Here is an 18,932-nt window from a genome sequence, read left to right on the forward strand (position 1 = left end):
TATCTAGAAAAAGCTTGAAAAATCTAACCCTACTGGCTCACTTCTCCTGCCACCTTCAACCTCAATCCTAATCCATGCTAACTCCCACCCTACTCTGACTTCAGTTGGTTGGTTGTTTTATCTTTAGTTCTGAAAAGCGCTAGGAAAAAAAAGGGGGGGGGAAGGGAAAGTTAATAAGGATGGTTTGAAAGACTAGATGAAAATTCTGTTGCGATTTCTTCATGCCTGTAAAGAGATAATACGTGGAGGAAAATCCTGGAACTAGAATAGTTGGAGAATTTGAATGAACTTAATTTGGAGAGAGAATGTGAAAAATGCTTTGGAGAGGGCAGGGCTGAGACTGTGACTTTGACACAGCAGGTTACAAACTCTGACAGGGCTCAGCAGCCAGTGACAGGTTTAAGGTGTCTCCTAAGGCTGAATATCTCTGCATCAAAAACTTTTGCAGGCAGTATTCCTCTTGGGGCTAACATCACCATGTCAGTAGCTGTAGCAGTTCTGTAAAAGCAAGTAGGACACTCTTCTTTCTACAAAAGGGTTAATAAGTTCATTAAACATATATATAAAAAATATATTCTAACATTTGCCAATATTTTGTAATATCTAAATAAAACCTTTGTGTTACGTCAGGAAAAATATAGTTGACTCAGTTTCTTTTGCACAAGAGGGAGAGAATCAATAACATTTCAGCATTTTTTTCTTTATCACTGCCAAATGGATTCTGAATCTAATTCTTCTTGCATTGTTACATATACAGTAGATACAGTAGATGTTGCAACTTAGACAAAACAGACCTGATTTTTAACAAATTCTAAGTTTTTTGACATGGTAGCACTTATACTGACTAGAGTCTAGTAGTGATTAGAAAAAGTTTATCCCTTTTATCTTTAACTGTTAATTTCTTTCTCAGTATAAGACATACTTTTTAATAAAAACCCCTTATAAGTTAAAAACTAGATTGAAAAGTAGAAGTACTTAACTCAGAGAATTTCTTGCAATAAAACAGCTTATTATTAATGATACCTAAGGGCTTCCTTGTATTTAATTGTTGATAATAGTAGAATGAGTATATTTTTACCTCCCTATTTACTTAAGTGAGTATATAAAAGTGTCTGTATTCATGGGGGATTGGTTTTAGAAATTATAAGAGTAAGCTAAGGTACAATTATTACAAAAAGAGGTCTTTTAGAGTTGTTATGATTACTCAATGTTGAAAGCTCTAAATATCTTAGGCCATAAGTTTTTAGGGTAATGAGACAGGACAATAGGACAGTTAATGAATTGGTTGACATGAAGTTATCATATATGGAATCATTTGAGAAAGATGTGTCATTGTTTCTTGATTATTATTTAATTTCTTGTCCAAATGAGTTTTCTTAGAGATATTACTGCTCTTAGCTGACATTTCTATTATTGGTTTAAAAATGAATTTAAATGATTTAAAATGAAGCCCTTGGCTGATCAGATTTGGATTATAGCACATAACCTCTACTCATTTCTGACCTCACATGTCTGAGAGGGTATCTGATATTTGAAAAAAAAATAATTATTGAAAAATAAAGGGGAAGACTGTACCTAAGTAGGACAAATTTAACAGTGGTTCAAACATGTTATTACATATATTAGTATAGGACATATTTTACACAGTAGAGAAGACATGACAGATTTGTGCATTCTTTCTGAATTTCTGAAAGCAAATATTTGTAAGTAACATTAAAACTAACCTGACATACATTCTGCCTCTGTTGTAATTATGTCATAGTGCTAAGGAAAATAGCCTGAATGAAAGCTGTTTCTAGTAAAGCTTGCACATGCATTTGATCCCTGTCTCTATATAATAACAGATAAAAATGTCAAAGCAGGATGTGTGATTCAATTGTCACCTTTTTGGCCACCAGCTCTCTGTTCTGTACAGAGGTAGTAGCAACTTTAAAGTTGAGAAGAAAGTTGCTAGTGTCAGCAGTAATGTGTTTTATTATGCAATTGTTCTTGTTATTCAGATCAGATAATGGCCCGATGAAATACATAAGCAGTCTGCAGGGAATGAATGATTAATTCCTCTAACATGTGCTTACTAAAGGGGTTCTTTCTAATAAAGTGCTGTATACCTGCATTTGCTTACAGTTGCAGTTGGTGAAGGCAAACATATTTTTCTTTTCTTTTAATATTAACATAAAATTTACAAGCCTACTCTTGTAACTATAGCAACATAAAGATGATTTTGTTGACCACATGGTCTTATATTTTATGGAACTCAATGCATGATTACTATTTACTAAATACACTGAATTTAGAAAGAAAACAATGCTAATTAGATGTGATATTGGAAGGTTGAGCTATTCATAACTTTTTTTGTTTTATTCTTTATGGAATGCCATGATATCTTTCCTGTGTATTACTAGTAGGATGCGGGCATCCAAATGTATGCAGGTGCAGAGTTCTGCAAATGCACATTTTTCTTTAATAATGCTGGAGAGTAAGTGAAAAGCTAAAATATTGCTAGTTATATCCAAGAATTAGCAGAATACTATGTTAAAATTTTAGGAATGACTAATAGTGCACATGACAATTATTGTGGTTACCACTGGTGTAAACTGTTTTGCAGTTAGAGAAGTATCATTAATGTAACTTTACAATTCTAAAACTGGATTATGGTAGAGGGTGGTGAATGAACAGATTTTATATGATAATTTGAGAATAGGTAACCTGAAATGCATGGTACATGTTTGAAACTTACCTACTTAATGTCTTTTTAGAAATTTCTGAAAAAAATGTGATTTTCAAAATTACATAATTAGATATATCAATATGTCTGTATTGATCTAGCTACTATCTATGTATGTCTCACATTTAATGCAGCAAATAACATTATTTCAAGTTCTCTCTGTTGTTTGGAGGAAACACTTTAATTTCAGTTACATATTTTTGGGCTTACACCTATCCTGAATTTAATAAACTTTAACAATGCAAATGATATGACAAATATTCAAGAATGCTAATTTAAAAGTTATAATGAAAATTAAATGAGTAGAATTTTGTACCCAGTTCAAAATTATTTGTTATTAATAACAAATAATTTGAACTTATCTTCTTATGTATTAAGAAGATACATTTGAACTTATCTTCTTATGTATTAAAGTGCAATTTCTTTACCACTACTGCCGGTTCACTGTTTTATTTTTTTAGGATTTTCAAAAGCATTTGGCATCAGTAAAGAATAAATAAATGTCCCCTGATATAATCAAACAATGTAGACATTAACTGTACTTGTAACAAGCTTTTCAAAACTCTTAAAATTCACTGAATGAAGAAGAATTAATGAAGAATCAAAAAATGAACATTACCCATTAGGAGAACACTGATGTGATTGTGGTAACAAAAGTTTTGAGTTTATCTTTCATCACTACAATTGGAAGTGTGACCCTAAGGAGGTAATTTGGACTTTCTGTACCTCTGTCAGGTAAATAAACTGGCTTAGCAATTTGAAAGTCTTTCAAGCTGTATGACTAATATACTGAATATAACTGAAGTTGCATTTTGCAAATCCTCAGATTATACTGTGGCAGTTTGAGAATCCTGTAGGAGTTAGGGGCAGCCATCTTGTTTGAAAGAGGGCTAAGGAAATTGTCCTGAAGTCAGATCAGCAGTGCCTGGACACTCTTGTTACGTAGATTGTGATTGAATGTTTATTTGGAGTGTTTTTGAAGGAGCAGGATGGAGATTATGGAAGGGAGGAGGTGGACTCAAGTTTCTCTAAATGACCCTATACTGCTGCCACTGAGAGCATATTACATGTATAATTATTTTTGGATTTTATTACTGTATCCAATATCAGAAGGATATGAGAAGAAAATAAGTAAAAGGGGATGCTTAGTGTCTTTGGTCTTCATTTTTCCCACTCTGAAATCTCTATATATGTTGTTTTTCAAGATCACATTTGGATAAATATGCACAATTTAAATAAATATATATTATTCCTTACATACATGTAGACTGTAAGAGCTAGAAAGAACCATAGAAACAATTATTTGAACCCTTGCATTTTAAAGAGGAAGTTGAGAACTTCAAATATAAAAGATATCAAAGTGGGCTGAATATCCCAGTTTCACAGAGAGGTTTTCCATCCCTGTTCAGTACCATCTAACATGCTATATTGCCAAGTAAATACATAGACAATAATTTATACACCTCTAACTACATTATCAATAAAATAGTTTCATTGATCTTATAGGTTACAATACATTAACTTTAAAAAAATGTAATAACAAAACTTCCAATCACGGAAAATGAATACAGAGAAGGACTATATGCAATGTTAATTTTAAATGCTTGCTTTTCTTAAAGAAAACCAATAATTTATTTCTCATTATAATTCATGTGATATAATTGATGAAATTGGAAACTTTTTTTTTTCTTCTAGGAAAATCAGTATGACCAATTGTTTTCTATATGTGATATGAATATTTGAGTTGCAGCAAGTAGATATGTATCTCTATGAAATGTACATTTTAAATCATTGAAGTCTGGGAGATCATGCTATACTTATTTTTTTTAATTGTAAAATATAGCCAATATAGCTGATTAATTGTAGAGACTTCATTTGCATTTTATTTTGTGTTTGCATGTGAGCATTTATGTATGTGTGTGTGTTTAAATATATCTGTTCTCTTCAAAATAGGACTTAGTGAAAATGGTGTACTCAAAAGTTTAAAAGTGTATGTACAATAATCAAACAGTCAAAAAGGAATGACTTAGACTAGTATGTAACATAACAAATTGCTTTCTAATTAGTTCTTAAATCAAAGTTCAACAATACACCATATTACCAAAGCCTTGCCTTTTATAATGAGTCCATGTATTTTCTAAATACTATATTATCATAAGTAAATATTTTAAATTTGAAATAACGATGAAGCAAAAATATTTTACCTCTATATTCTCAAATACATTTACTTACATTAGACGCTAAAAAGGAAGAGAATAATTTCATATTCGATTATATACGTTTCACATGAGATCAGAGATGGCTTAAATTAAATGTATGTCTTTTTAACTGGGATGCCTTGTGTGGGTCATTGCATATATAACGCTATCTGATTTACTCTGTAAGGGAACAATTAAAGTATTATGATTAAATACAGAATTCAAGAACTTTTGAAATAATTCATTTTTAAGTTTGCAAATATTTAAGTAATCAGCTACAGAAGTCTCAATGCATTCATCATATTAGAACTTCTATGAATTATAGATTTTACAAACTGTCCAAAGTTATAGTTCTCAAATGTAGTTTGTGTTAAAAAGGGGACTCCTTCAGCAGCTACACGAACAGAGAACAAAGCCAGGCAAGCGTTGTGTTCACATGCATTTTTTACTGCTACCCACATGTAACATGACATACGTATCCCAGGAATACTTCCATTCCCTTGTCTGGTTAAATAGTCCTTGGTCAGTTAAGACAAAGGCCTACATATAGCTTCTTTACACCACATAGAAAATAACCCAAACCTCATATTTTATCTCAAGTTCCAGGAAAGGTTAATTTAGAGCACAGAAACAGAAAAAAAAAAAAAAAAGAAAAAGTAATGGAGCGTTTCCTGTTTCTAAAGTGGAACCAGTGTAGGCCACTTACCAAAGACCTTTATTTAGAATTTAGGAAAAATACTCACATAAGCTAGCATCCTTGGGATTTTTTCCCCAATAATTGGCCTCAAATCTTTATAATCAAAGTTAGAAATTCTACTCACAGGAAAAGGGTGGAGGGGGTAGAGAATGGTGGAAGGAGTGACTCATTAATCTCACGCTAGAGACAGAATTCTTTCATTTCTTATTCTTCACCCAAATGGTTATCAGGATGAAAGATAAATCTTTCGCCTTGGGGTTAAGTGGTCATCAGATTTCTAGGGAAGTCTGGCTCACACTTTTATCTTGCCACTTTTCCGTTTTTTGCTGTTGATAACAATGTAACCATCTGGAACCATGGAGAAGGACAGTTTATTCATGGACCATAGTAATTCCTGTTTGATTTTGCTACAGAAATCAAGGATAGGACAATAATTCAGGTACAATATTCACATTATGCACTACTCTTAGAAGTTGCACCCTCTTCTATTTTCTAACTACTTGTAGAGGTTGCACCCTCTTCCATTTTCAAACTTGTAAATGTTGTCAAGTCAGAATCACTAGTCAGGATTATGCAATATGCATAATATGGCAGCATAAATCATATAATATAATCTAGTCCCAAATATGTATTGAGTCTTCTATGTGTCAAGGAGTGCTGAGTAAAACAGCCATGTGCTAGCAATTTAAAACTACCCAATTGTGACCATCTTATGGTCTTATAAAATGTATCCACGTTATCATACAATTTTTGATTCCATAGAGAAAAAGGATTCTCTTCCCTAAGGCATTTCTCCTTTTATGTCACAGAAAAATTTCCAGATACATATCTACATTTACCTTATTGTCCTTCTCCTTTGCTGTCATCCTGAGTCACAGTCGTTGCTTTTAGAACCTGGGTGGAAGCTGTGTTGCTTATTAGGCAGTTGTAGTCTATGCTGTTTTCCACTGGAATTTCTTGGCACCCTTCATCATCTTCTCACTCCAGTGCTAATTCCTTATGTGTGTTCAATTCTCCAAAGTTCTAGAAAGGCAGTAAAGCATGATAAAAATACGCCATACTATCCTAATATTGACACAATATAAAAACACAAATAAATCTCCAGACACTGTAGCAGTTTACAATCTATGCACCAGTCCCTTATATTTCCAAATTCATAGAATACGATAGCAGTTGCAGTCAAGACTCATGTTATTTTCAGCTATAACCAAAGCATAATAGCAGAAGTGCTTTGGTTTTCTCAGGAAAGAGAATAGACAGAGAAAAATGAGGAAATTCTTCCTGTACCTTTTGAGGTGAGATATTTTTATAAGAGGTCTTATAATGTGTACTTTGGATCAAATAACCAAAGAGGAAGGCAAAAGTGCAATTTAAATGTTTAGAAATGTAGTGGAATTGTTAGATATTGCTGAAGTTAATAACTTACCCTAAGTTCACGTCTTGATTTCTCTTAAAAAAAATCATGGAAACATCTATGACTTAAGTTTGAAGAGTTTCCTTTTTATTCCCCCTGAAAACCTTTATCAAAGTACTACTCAACAGGAACTTTTGAAAAACAGTGCCAAGATGATATATTGTTTCACCTTCAAAAAACTTTTATACTTGTAAATTTTAAAGCTAAATTATGTGCATCACAAGTATAGAAAAAATATTTCCCATTTGTAATTTCCCATTTTATTATATAATACATTCAATTAGTTCTCAATTAACACTTATCTATGGTACCTGTTTCAATGGACCATGCTTATAATTTTAGTGTGTAAAGATTCCAGTGGCAACTCCTCTGAATAGATGTATTTATTCTGTGTCATATGTGCTAGCCATTTGTTTTCTCCTAGGAAACATATGTGGTTAGCTCTGAAAGAATAGCTTAACCTCATCATTTATACCTGTGTGGTTGCAAGCAACAAGGCTTTCTTGCAGTATAATTGTCTCAGGGATTAAGTCTAGTGCTTTATTCTCCCATTTTCCTGCCCCTCAGGAGGATATTCCTTCCTTTTTATTTTTATTTTTTTTAGGGGCTTGAAGTCTTCCTATTTTCTCATACACCTCTCCCACTTGGAAAACATGCCAGGATTTAATAAAACAAATTAGACATTCACTAAGACACATTAATACTGGCTTTTTGAAGTATTACATCAGTGCATTCTGAAAGATATTCTGATGGTATTATAGATACAGATATAGAGAGCTATTTTAAGAGAAAGGAATTTCAGGCCGTATTCAGGAATGCTTTGGTGTGAATCAAATGCTGCTGAATACAGAGATGAAGAAGCTAGGTCAGAAGATATTATATGGTCCTTACCATGGCAGGCTTTTTTTTCCTTCATTACTCATCAGTTCTCTTCCTATTTCTGTTTCTACTGCCAAGTTCCCCTCTTCTGCCTATGTTTTTCAACTTCATAGGGAACTATGGTGACACACAGGAATGACTGTGTTGGCCTTATGAACATATTAAAGCGTGTGTTATTAACATTATTAAATAGATTATACTATTGTCTGTATTGTGCATTTCTCTTACAAGTCATTCATCCCTCTCATCCATATAATAACCTGCAGTTCATATGTAGTTTATCACTTCTTGTAGTGGGATTAAAAGAAGTATGTAATTACACCTTTTTGTTTCCAAATCAGAGATGGTTTCAGGGTCACTATGATCTTTTTATTCTTCTTGGTTTCTTGAATTTTATCTCTTATATACTGCCTCATGAGTTCTTGAGAAATCTTCAGATAGAAGGTGATAATAATAGCCAACACTTATTGACTGCTTCATATCTGCCAGTCACTATTTTAAGTGCTCTCCATGCATTAACTTATTTATACCCATATCATTCCTGTGAAGTTGGTACAATCATTATCTTTGATTTATAAATGAGAAAACTAAAGCACATAGAGGTTAAGTTGCCTAAAGTTAATAACGTATTTTCCCAGATGTGCATATTAGTACAGAAGGTAAATGCTACAGTTATCTAGATTCTGTACGTGAAAAGCAGAAAAAGTGTGAGATTGTGGATCTGCTTTTATAATACAAATTCTTTCAAATGAAGTGAGCACAAGTTATCATAAGTAAATGATCACAAATGTGAATGCAGGAGGACAGATACTGTAAAAGTGCTGCCCAGGGGAACAAAGAGGCAGAGGGCAAATCACATCAAGGAAAACTAACTCCAGTGTATCTCCTCCCAAAGTTGAGAGTTAAGCATGGAACAAATGCTTCTGAGTGTATTTTTTTTCTTCCTTTGGGATTTCCATTCTGGAAGAAAGAGAACCTGCAGTGCTCTCTGCCTTTCCCTGGGGTGGCCCTTCAAGCTCAGGTCCCTTTTCCTGGGAAGATTAATTCATTCAGTTCCTACCACTCCAACCTCTACAGCCTCTTGGCGTCAGATTTTATGGTATATCCGCTCCTTAAACACCTTGTTGTACTTGATAATTCATGACCAAAAGCCACAATTTTTGAACCAACCAAGAGTTTTGAGTTAGTTCACCTCATATGTGAGGCATGATGGAATAGCAACGCGGAGGTAGGGAAGATAAGCTCATGGTGGAGTGGAGTGACATTTAGGATCAACAGGGTCCCATCTGCCAGTTACTATAATTCAGAGTATTTTAATGCATGCCCCACATAATAATGAAATGAGACTGTTGTGATTAACTGATGCAAGATAAAATGTAAGGATACTGATTATAATCAGCAAAGAAATGAGTAGGAAGCAGAAAACCAAAAATTGGCCTTCTAAGAGTCATTTTAATTACAATTATTTGTGGTGAACTATGTATTACCTGTGCCTCATTGCCATCCATTCTGTCTCTTATTTACACCACTGCATCACATTGTATTAAATTTGTTGAAATTTTACTTGATTATAACCGTAAATTACTTTTATTTTCTTATTTGTCTTTCTCATACGTTGATCACTGTTCTTATATCTAGTATGGCTGCTCACCTGACACAGAGTTACAACATAACTCATGGTTTAATCTTCAGATTACCTGGAGATGAAAGTTAAACTGTTATCTCCATATTCATCAAAATTTTTTAAAAAGTTGAATAAAATAATCCTCAGTAAACATTTATTGGGCTTCTAATATATGAGAAATGCTGCATGTGTATTGATTGAAACCTGGTGCCCTAATTTTGAAAGGACAAGAGAAACGTCTTTGTTATATGAAATTATCAGAATTGTTATGTGAATTTTAAAAATTGAATGAAAAATATTACCTTTGCTCTTTCACAGAGTATTGGATCGATACTTCTTATGTCCCAGATATACATTTGTCAGGTTATAATTTTAATTAATACCACAAGATGGCAAAGCACATATACAAAATTGCTTTTTCCCTACATTAGGAGGGATGCATAAAATACATACAAAAATCGAAAGTTAAAATACATAAAATAGAAAGTTAAAGTTGAGTTGTTTTGTGACATATATTTCATGATCACCAAATCTCTTCCTTTCAGGTGTGAAAGATATGTAAACACTTAGTGAACAGGATAATTGGATTATCTTTTCCCCTATGAGACAGCTCCTTTCTTCCCTAAGGTCTTCTGATTACTTGTTAAGAAAATTCAATGAATTTTCAGTTGTAAATGAGAATTGAGGAGTAGAAAATATGCCAACCTGAGCAGTTTTTGATGATGCAAACTTTTCCACTGGAGACCTTCATGGAACTGCTAAACTCTTAAACTGTTTGTTATGAGCTAGAGTTTTTGCCTTCTGTCGCTGAAAAGCTTGGAGAAGGAGCAGTGGTTAAAAAAGCAACACAAAGAAGTCCTCAAATATTTAACACATCAGCAATAATATAATTTTATTTCCTTTATTTTTACAAAGAAAGAAGATATAAAATTCAGGTCCAAAGTTTTTGTTTTGTAGTCACTATTCTAGATATTTAATATAATCATTATATGCAATATAATTTGAAAATACAGTATATATAGTACAAGATATATTGGATGAGGTCTCCACAGCAAACAGATGTAGTAGGTCCAGTTATTTAGCTAAAATAAGCAAAATTTGCAACTGTAAGACAGTATATTACTTTAGAAATGTAGGTTGTCTCATCAAATTTATGGTAGTCTCCACATTTAGCACAGTAAGGGGCCTACTATAAAAATGATACCTATTAGTGATCAAGTCGTATCAGGCCAACATTTTTTTTTAAATCAAATTCTTCCCTTTGGCCATAACTTTACTTCAAGGCCTTACCAAATATTACTTGGATGGCTACCGACTGTCTCCCTGACTCTACCTTACTTACTCTATTCTTTTTTTCTGCCACCAATGGGAATTTTAAAATGCAAATATGATCATGATTAAAATATTATTATTTTTAATTGAATGTAGGGTAATGTTAAGAAAAAATCTTGGTGTGACATCAAGGAATCTTCATTACCTAAATTGCAAACTACCTTTTCATCTTTATTTCATGCTATTTTCCCCTGTAGAATTTTATAATAAAGCTAAAAACACCTTGAAGTTTAAATTGAATAATTTAGTTAGCTTATGATGAAAATGATGTGATAATGAAGATTTATAATTGCATTTTCTCTGTTGGAGAGGCTGTCTCATATTTTGTAATATTATATGCATTTTCTCTTCAAGCACTAATTTTGAATCTGATTTCAGAGTATCATATATGGTACTCTGTATGAGACTTCTTTCTAGTTAATAACATATATACCATGAAATCCAACTTTTGAGGAACCTCTGTTTTTGTGGATTTGCTCATGATGAACCACCTACTATATTATTCTGCACAACAAATTGATCAGTTTTCTGTTGTTTCCCAGCAGCAGCCAGTGTCTGCCATACAAAGTAATGACCTCTAGCAAAATTTTATGTTGTGTCTCCCCTGCCAACTCTGAAGTGGTCAGCTACCTTTGGCTCACCATCCTGGAGCTGTATGGGTTTCTTACTTAGCCTGGCCTCTGTAGACATGTACTTTGTTGCTCACAGGTTGATTGAGCTCCAGGTCTTTGTTGCTGGAGATGTTGCTGTAACATCTGTTGAGTATGACATGTATAGAGTTACTCTCATCAATCTTAAGAAATTGGGTGTACTTTCCGGGCTTGTGGCACGCATTGTACAACCTAAAATCTATATTGAAAAGAATGATACAGATTAAAAAGGGAGAGTGTATATGATATGATTTTTTAAAGTGTAGCTTTGATAGTAAGAAATTCCAGAAAACTTTTTTTTATATTTATATAACATATGACCAAGTTTCTGTGGAATTACCAATTAAAAAAGATCTTTAAAGAAAATTGATTTATATAATAGTTTAAACAAATCATTTTAAGTTTATCAATTTTGATATGTCTTAGGAAAGGTAATCCAGATTTTGAATACTATGTCATAAACTTAAGTAATACAATTACAACCTCCATCTGTGTATTTTAAATGACCTTTAAATATATTACATGAACACTTTCTTTAGGTCACAAACCAAAAATAATGTGGCAATTATGAAAATGTCAATATTATCAATAGTAAAATATTCCTATCATCTAAAGAACCCATAATATTGGGAGACTGCTCCTTTGAGTCAGTGATTAAGCGTGATGATTATTGATGCTGATCTGTTGGGGAGATTGAAATAACTGGGAAGCGTAAAAGCCTCTGATTAGAAGGGGAAATAATCAAGCTCTTCTGTTATTGATGAAAACTTCAGAGAATTGAAGGAGAAAAATAGGCTTTTTTTAAAAAAAATAGAGCAATCTTGAATCATTTCAATCTGTGTAAAATCTTAAAATTGAGTTTTCTGATTAAGTAACTTAACAACCAAATGAATAGTGGAATAGTTTGGAAATTTTCATGACCAAACTTTGAAGAAAATGTTGCAATATTTGTCCTGGCAAACAGTGGTTCTTTGCCTATTTATTTATGCCCATAGAATAGCCAGTCTAAGAATTCTTAACCACCCTGTCCCCAAGTTTTGGGGTCATATGTCAGAATTCCTGATTAATGTCAAATCAAATACATTTAAAGTATTTGTTAACCCGTATTCTACACTGCAGTAGAAAAGTACGTATTATAATTTAAATATTCAGCATTCAGTGTTGTATAAGTTAAAGACTAATCTACTGTAACCATAAGACTTCCAAAACAAGTATTGGAAACAAAGTGGAATTATTGGTCATTATAATCATTATACTCAGATAATAACTCAATTATAATCACTTAACAGTCGTAGTAAGGTGAGTAGTTCAGGCTAATGGGATGACATGGTTTTTTTCACGGTCATTCGTAGATCCAGGTTTCTGCCATCACATTGCTCAATCAATCACCTAGGGAATGGTCCTCATCTACGGGTCAGATTTGGATCATGGACTAAATTGAAATCAAGGAAAATAGACAGGTCCAAAGTCGTTGCACAAAGCAATTTCCATGTCAGTGCCATTGAACCTAGATAAGTGGTCATACCCAGTTGCATGTGAAGCTGGGAAATGTAGTCCCATAGCTGTTTAGTTATGTACCTAGCTAAAATTTGAGAGTTGCTGTTATTAATAAGAGGAACAGAAAAATAGCCACTGGAGTTTGTATTCTCTGTTTTACCTATTTACTCCTCATCATATCAAAAATTGGTAGTGTCATACATTCTTTCTCTTCCTTTCTTTATATCATCCACTAGTCTCCTTTACTCTCTGAATCTGTAATAGGTGATTCAGATATTTTGTTATCCACTCTAGTTTGGATTTGCTACCTATTTACCTCTCTGTCTATCCATCTACACACACACACACACACACACACACACACATATATAAATGGTTCAAAACATTTAATTCAATAATGAGGAAGAAGAGGCTCCATAATGTTGAATGCCAAATTCTTATGGCTAGTTTCTCAGAAGTAAAGGTGAAATTAGAATCCAGGTGACAACATCCAGTCCAGCTTTCTGTGCAATAAAGAATGTGACTGGCTTTTTGGATAATTTTATTTTCTGCACAGAATAACCTAAACATATAACATTTTATAGAAGGTTTCTAAAATGTTCTGTGATTTCTTTATCATTATGCACCTTCCATGCTGCTGTATCTGCATTTGCTGTATTGGTGAGTTCCAAGCAGAAATCATGAGCAGAGTTTTATTTACTTAAAATTTTAATATTAGGCTAATTTTACTTTCTGAAGAAATGTTTACTTTGAGCTAGCAAATTCAAAATGCATAATACTTATGTAAAACTGAATATAATATCTTCAAGTTCGGAGTAATATCTAAGGAAAATCAAATAATAACAAAAACAACATTGGTACTCTACAGTTATAATTCACATCTCTTCATGTTTTATTTTCTACATTTAGAAAACTGGACCTCAATCTGTGGCTTTCTTGTCACTCCATACACAGTGCAATTGTCCGATAAGAATATCTCAGTTTCCAGTGAGTCCTGCTGGTAGATTTGATGAAGGCAGCAAATGCCTATATATTACGTCACACCCATCCATCAAGAATGCATTAGCCGTCATGCTTTCCCAGCAAAGAGTTTTTATGTAATTGTCCAGATAATCAAAATGCGATGAAAGCTTATAGAAGGCCCACCTGGAAAGACCCAATGTTCAATGGAAGTCCTGTTATGTTCTTAATATAAACTATAGAATTATTCACTAGAAAGTTTATGCTTCTTGCTGACATTCTAGGTGTAAATAATGCAACAGTAAATAGTTTAATAATTTCAATTAATTCTGAAGTGTAGCTTTAATTTTTCTAATTACAGCCAATATTCCTAAATCTGGGACTTCTGGCGGAAGTTAATGAAATCTTTGCTTACCACTGCAGTTACATTATAGAACCTGCTGTTAAAGTGCAGAATGCATTAATTAAAAATATTTTCCAATCTAAATGAGCTGTTTTAACTCCTTAACAAAGTTGCAAGTCATGCATTATTTTAAAGTGGATAGTAAATGAAGCCCAACTGTATTTTTTGATTTCTACTAATTTGATATTTCAATGCTAAGAAAATACCAGTTTATCTTTTTGGAGTCAAATGGTGAATCATTACATTAAGTGAGTAAATTTATTTGAAGAATGAAACCCTGACAATGCTCAAAGCATATTCATTCAAAGCATAGCTTGTTATAAAGTTCCTTTTGATAAACAAAATCAAATAAAATATTGAGTTATTGTAGGATATAAAGATAGTAACATGTGTATTCGCATATGATAAACAATTATAAGGGGCAGTCTTGGTACCAAGTAACATATTTTGGAGAGACATTGTTTTTGGAGCCCTTTTATGTCCTAACTTACCTTTCGTACTATTCGTAATGAAGCATTTGTTTCCTCCAGCAATCCGTGGTCATATATATATGTGAAATACATATATGTGAAATATATATATGTGAAATATATATATATATGTATGGAAAATAAATCCAAGACTATTACCTAGATAGGACCCTGTAATAACCACCACACAAAGATAGTTACATGTTTTTAGGCTATTGGAAGTAGCCCCTTTAAAAAACAACTATAAATATTTATGTTTTATTTGATTAACTTGGGAAAAGTACGTATACTACCTAAGACTTGGTTTTTACTACCAGTCATGTCTCATGTATTGCACATGTTTTTCATGTTCGTGCAGTGTAACAAAATGCTATTCTAATATTAAAAGCAGATATTATTAACAACTATGAAGCTAGTACCTTAGAATTTAGCCAGTTCTCACATATATAAATCATATTATCCCTGACAAAGTAAGTTTCTTCTCTTTAACTTCCCATTCTTTACTACTAGGTTCTAATTTTTCACATTCTACCAGCTCTTAGGGATGTTTATCATTACACTCAATGTGGAAGCATGGGTTAACTTATTTAATTCTCTGCTTATTACAAAATAATTAATATAATCATTAAATTATGCCATTCCATAATAAGTAGTCTACATTTAAATATATGTGCTTATTCTTTGTTTCTTTTGATTTACTTTTTTTATTTTTTATTTTATTTTATTTTATTTTTTATTTTTTATTATTATTACTATTATTATTATACTTTAGGCTCTATGGTACATGTGTGCAACGTGCAGGTAAGTTACATATGTATACATGTGCCATGCTGGTGCGCTGCACCCACCTTTACAATTAGTTATTGTTTATAACCATAAAACATTATTTTAGAACAAAATATACCTTCATAATTATTTGACTATAAAGGCTTAATCTAGTGCCTCTATATGACAGGGGCTCAGTAAATGGGAGTAAGTTAGCTAACATATATGTGTGTGTACATGGGTATAACATATATGTTACTATAGACATAAAATTCTTTGGGAAATTTTAACAATTTTTGCTTTTTGTGTGTTCAATGTAAGTTCTGTCTTATTAAAGAACCTGAGATTTAGAAGTAGTCAAACTCAGATTTCCGTTCCAGCTTCAGTACTTACTGGATTACTGAACGTGAGACAGTTACTAGAGTCAGAAAACTGCCATTTTCTCATCTGTAAAACAGACATCCTATTATCTAACTTAATGTGTTTTTGTAGGAATAAATCAGACAGCAAATGTAGATATAAACACATGTATCTATTTGTGTGTATATAACTGTGGTGGATTAGAAGAAAAATGATTTGAAAGGAAAATAGCTTTAATAATTTTTTAAAGAAATGCACTACAAATCACATGATTAACGGGTGGAGGCAATGACAGTATCTGATCCTTTCTCTTTTAGATCGCAGTCTTTGATATACTCTTGACAATCTTATTATAAGAATCATATTATGTTCTTAATTTTTAAAACATCTTAAATGTATAATGGAAAAAGTACTCTGATATATAATGGAATATTAGCTTCTTTCCCCCCACTAGTAAAGTGTTAGAGCTTATAGAAAGATTATTTTAAAATGCACTTTAAGATGTGCTTCGGAAAACAGCTAATGCAGATCACTGACATATGTACATAATTCTAATTTTTTATTATAAATATATAATAATAATTGTGAATCAATTAAATTAAAAGTACCCAGAAATATTAAATAATATAGGAAAATTGTATTTAAATCATAGGCATGACTCTGTATCTGTGTAGCAAAATGAGCCCCCAAAAAGAACCCACTTGTCTATGGAAGATTAGCCTATTTGGTGTACCAACCGAGAAGAAAACGTGTTTTTAAAGGGTCCTACTTTGCTTCACTTTGCAGAAATTTAGAGCCAAGAAGCTTACTGAATTATCACTGATTTTTCCAACTTATTTGGAAGTAATTATTGGTTATTTGAGGGAAAATTTGTGTAAAGCTATTCAATTAGTTGTAAATTGCCTCATTATCTTTTATAGTTCATCTCTTTTTATTTTTAATTTACTTTTCACCATTAATTTTATTTAATTAGCAATTAACACTAAAAAAATTCTTTACATCAGCTGCCTAGATAATTAATACAGTCCTATGGATTTCTGTAGACACAATAATATGTTAATGGGTGCTTTGATTTGACCTAAGCCTCATTTTCACTCTGAAAATTGTACCTCTGCAGAGTTAGACAAGAACCAAACAATATAAGCAAATTGGTTATTTTAAACTCTGAGGTTAACATATCGTCTAATTATCACCTATAAATTAAGTCAACCTATCATTGAGCTTTGGGGGGGAAAATGTCTCCGAAGTTCCTCCACCCCAACAAATCCTTGACAACATGAAGGTAAAATTCGTATCACTTCTATCTCTTTAAAGTGCAAATGATTCCATAACTAAGTAGCATTTTTCATTTAATATGGTATTGTGACAAAGATCTGCTCAGAAACGTGTATCTATACTTCGGTGCAAGGACACCAAATATTTTATCCCCAGCTGCCCTTACCACACACCTTTGAACTAGTAGATTTCTTGTGACACCTCATTAGACAGAATAATTGTTGCAAGGGTATGACCTTGTACCTCTGAAGCAGTCTCTCATTCGATGGATGGTGTGAATGACTAAGTGGGTCAGTCTTGGAAGATTGTAAGCCATTCGTTCTCATTAGTCTGTCAGCCATTAAACTCCAACAACATAGCAGGTAGTTTGAGAAATGTAGCATTTTATTGAAGGCATTTCTATATCTGCCTTTCAAGGCAATCAGCAGTTCAAAGAAAATAAATTAACCGAAAACTCAGGTATAAATAGCATCACTTTATTTTTGCTTTATTAAGCTTCTTGCTTGCATTTAGACTGATTTGGTATTAATCATTGATCATAATTTCATAGGTGCTTTATCTTTTTGAATTTAGTTAAATGAAAATTGAAATATAAAGAGGCACTTCTGGTGTCACTAATAAGGACTGCAAAAATATTATACAGTTCAGTTTTGCTGAAGAAATGTGCAATATAATTTCTCCTTCATTTATATTTAAGGGAACTACATAGAAAACAAATGTTTTCTCAAAACTAGAAGTAAAGTGTCCTCTGTAATTATAGTAAATTAGATTATATAAGCCACTTGTTTAGGCATATTCTACATAACAGGCTATAATTTATTTGGAAGGGGATAGCAACTGATATAAAGGATTTAAATACGTAGAAAAGATGGAAGCACAACACAAAGAGTTTAGTTATTCTTATAGGGAGAAAGGGAAAAATTTCAATACTTCCCATTTTAATAACTTAATGTTGCTATGTGCTGAATAAATGTTTTTAAAACAAAGCAGAAGACTGTAATGGAATTCAGAGAGAAATTCTTTGTATGAAAAGAGAAAGCACCGTTTGGGTCTGGAGGAAATATTTTGGAAATTGTAGATTTCCTGTGTTCTGTCTATGCAATAAGAAAAAAAGACATTTTTTTTCAAGGTTACAAATAGGCTTAGTTTTTTTATGGAAAAACATATTTTGCTTCAAGATTTTCCCTTCATTTTAAAATCATTCATTAACATTTCTGTGGATCAAGATAAAAACATGTTGTCTGCCAAAATTTTTAGAAAATTCAAAATCTCTTTGTATTAATATGAATTCTGTCATATATATTAAAACAGGACTATTCATGATATAGCCTTAAATAAATATAGACATATTTAGAACAAGAACACAGCTCTGAAGCCACTGGTGACTTCAAAATCCCTAATCTCTTCTATATTTTGTATATTGTTCTTCTAGGTTTAACCAGTCTATTAATATGAAATGAAGTCATACTTGTAATAACATCCAAATATTTAGGACTTTGAGTTCCCACCTTTTTAATTGTAGGAATCTGAGGCTTCTAGTAATGTCCATTCCAATATTTTATTTCTTTATGTCTTCATGAGTAATCACTCTTACATGTGCTGTATAAATTTATTACTCAAATTATAGTTTATGGACAGCAGCACGGGTATCACCTGGGAGCTTGTTAGAAATGCAAAATCTCA

General features: G+C 32.4%; 1 protein-coding gene across 30 annotated transcripts in view; it reads left to right on the forward strand.

The window, feature by feature from the left end:
- PTPRD (protein tyrosine phosphatase receptor type D) overlaps window positions 1–18,932 on the forward strand; it is a 2,309,169-nt gene that overhangs the window by 794 nt on the left and 2,289,443 nt on the right. The gene's annotated exons all lie outside the window — the stretch shown is intronic.

The sequence above is a fragment of the Pongo abelii genome, chromosome 13 (genome assembly GCF_028885655.2).
Source record: "Pongo abelii isolate AG06213 chromosome 13, NHGRI_mPonAbe1-v2.0_pri, whole genome shotgun sequence".
Classification (NCBI taxonomy): domain Eukaryota; kingdom Metazoa; phylum Chordata; class Mammalia; order Primates; family Hominidae; genus Pongo; species Pongo abelii.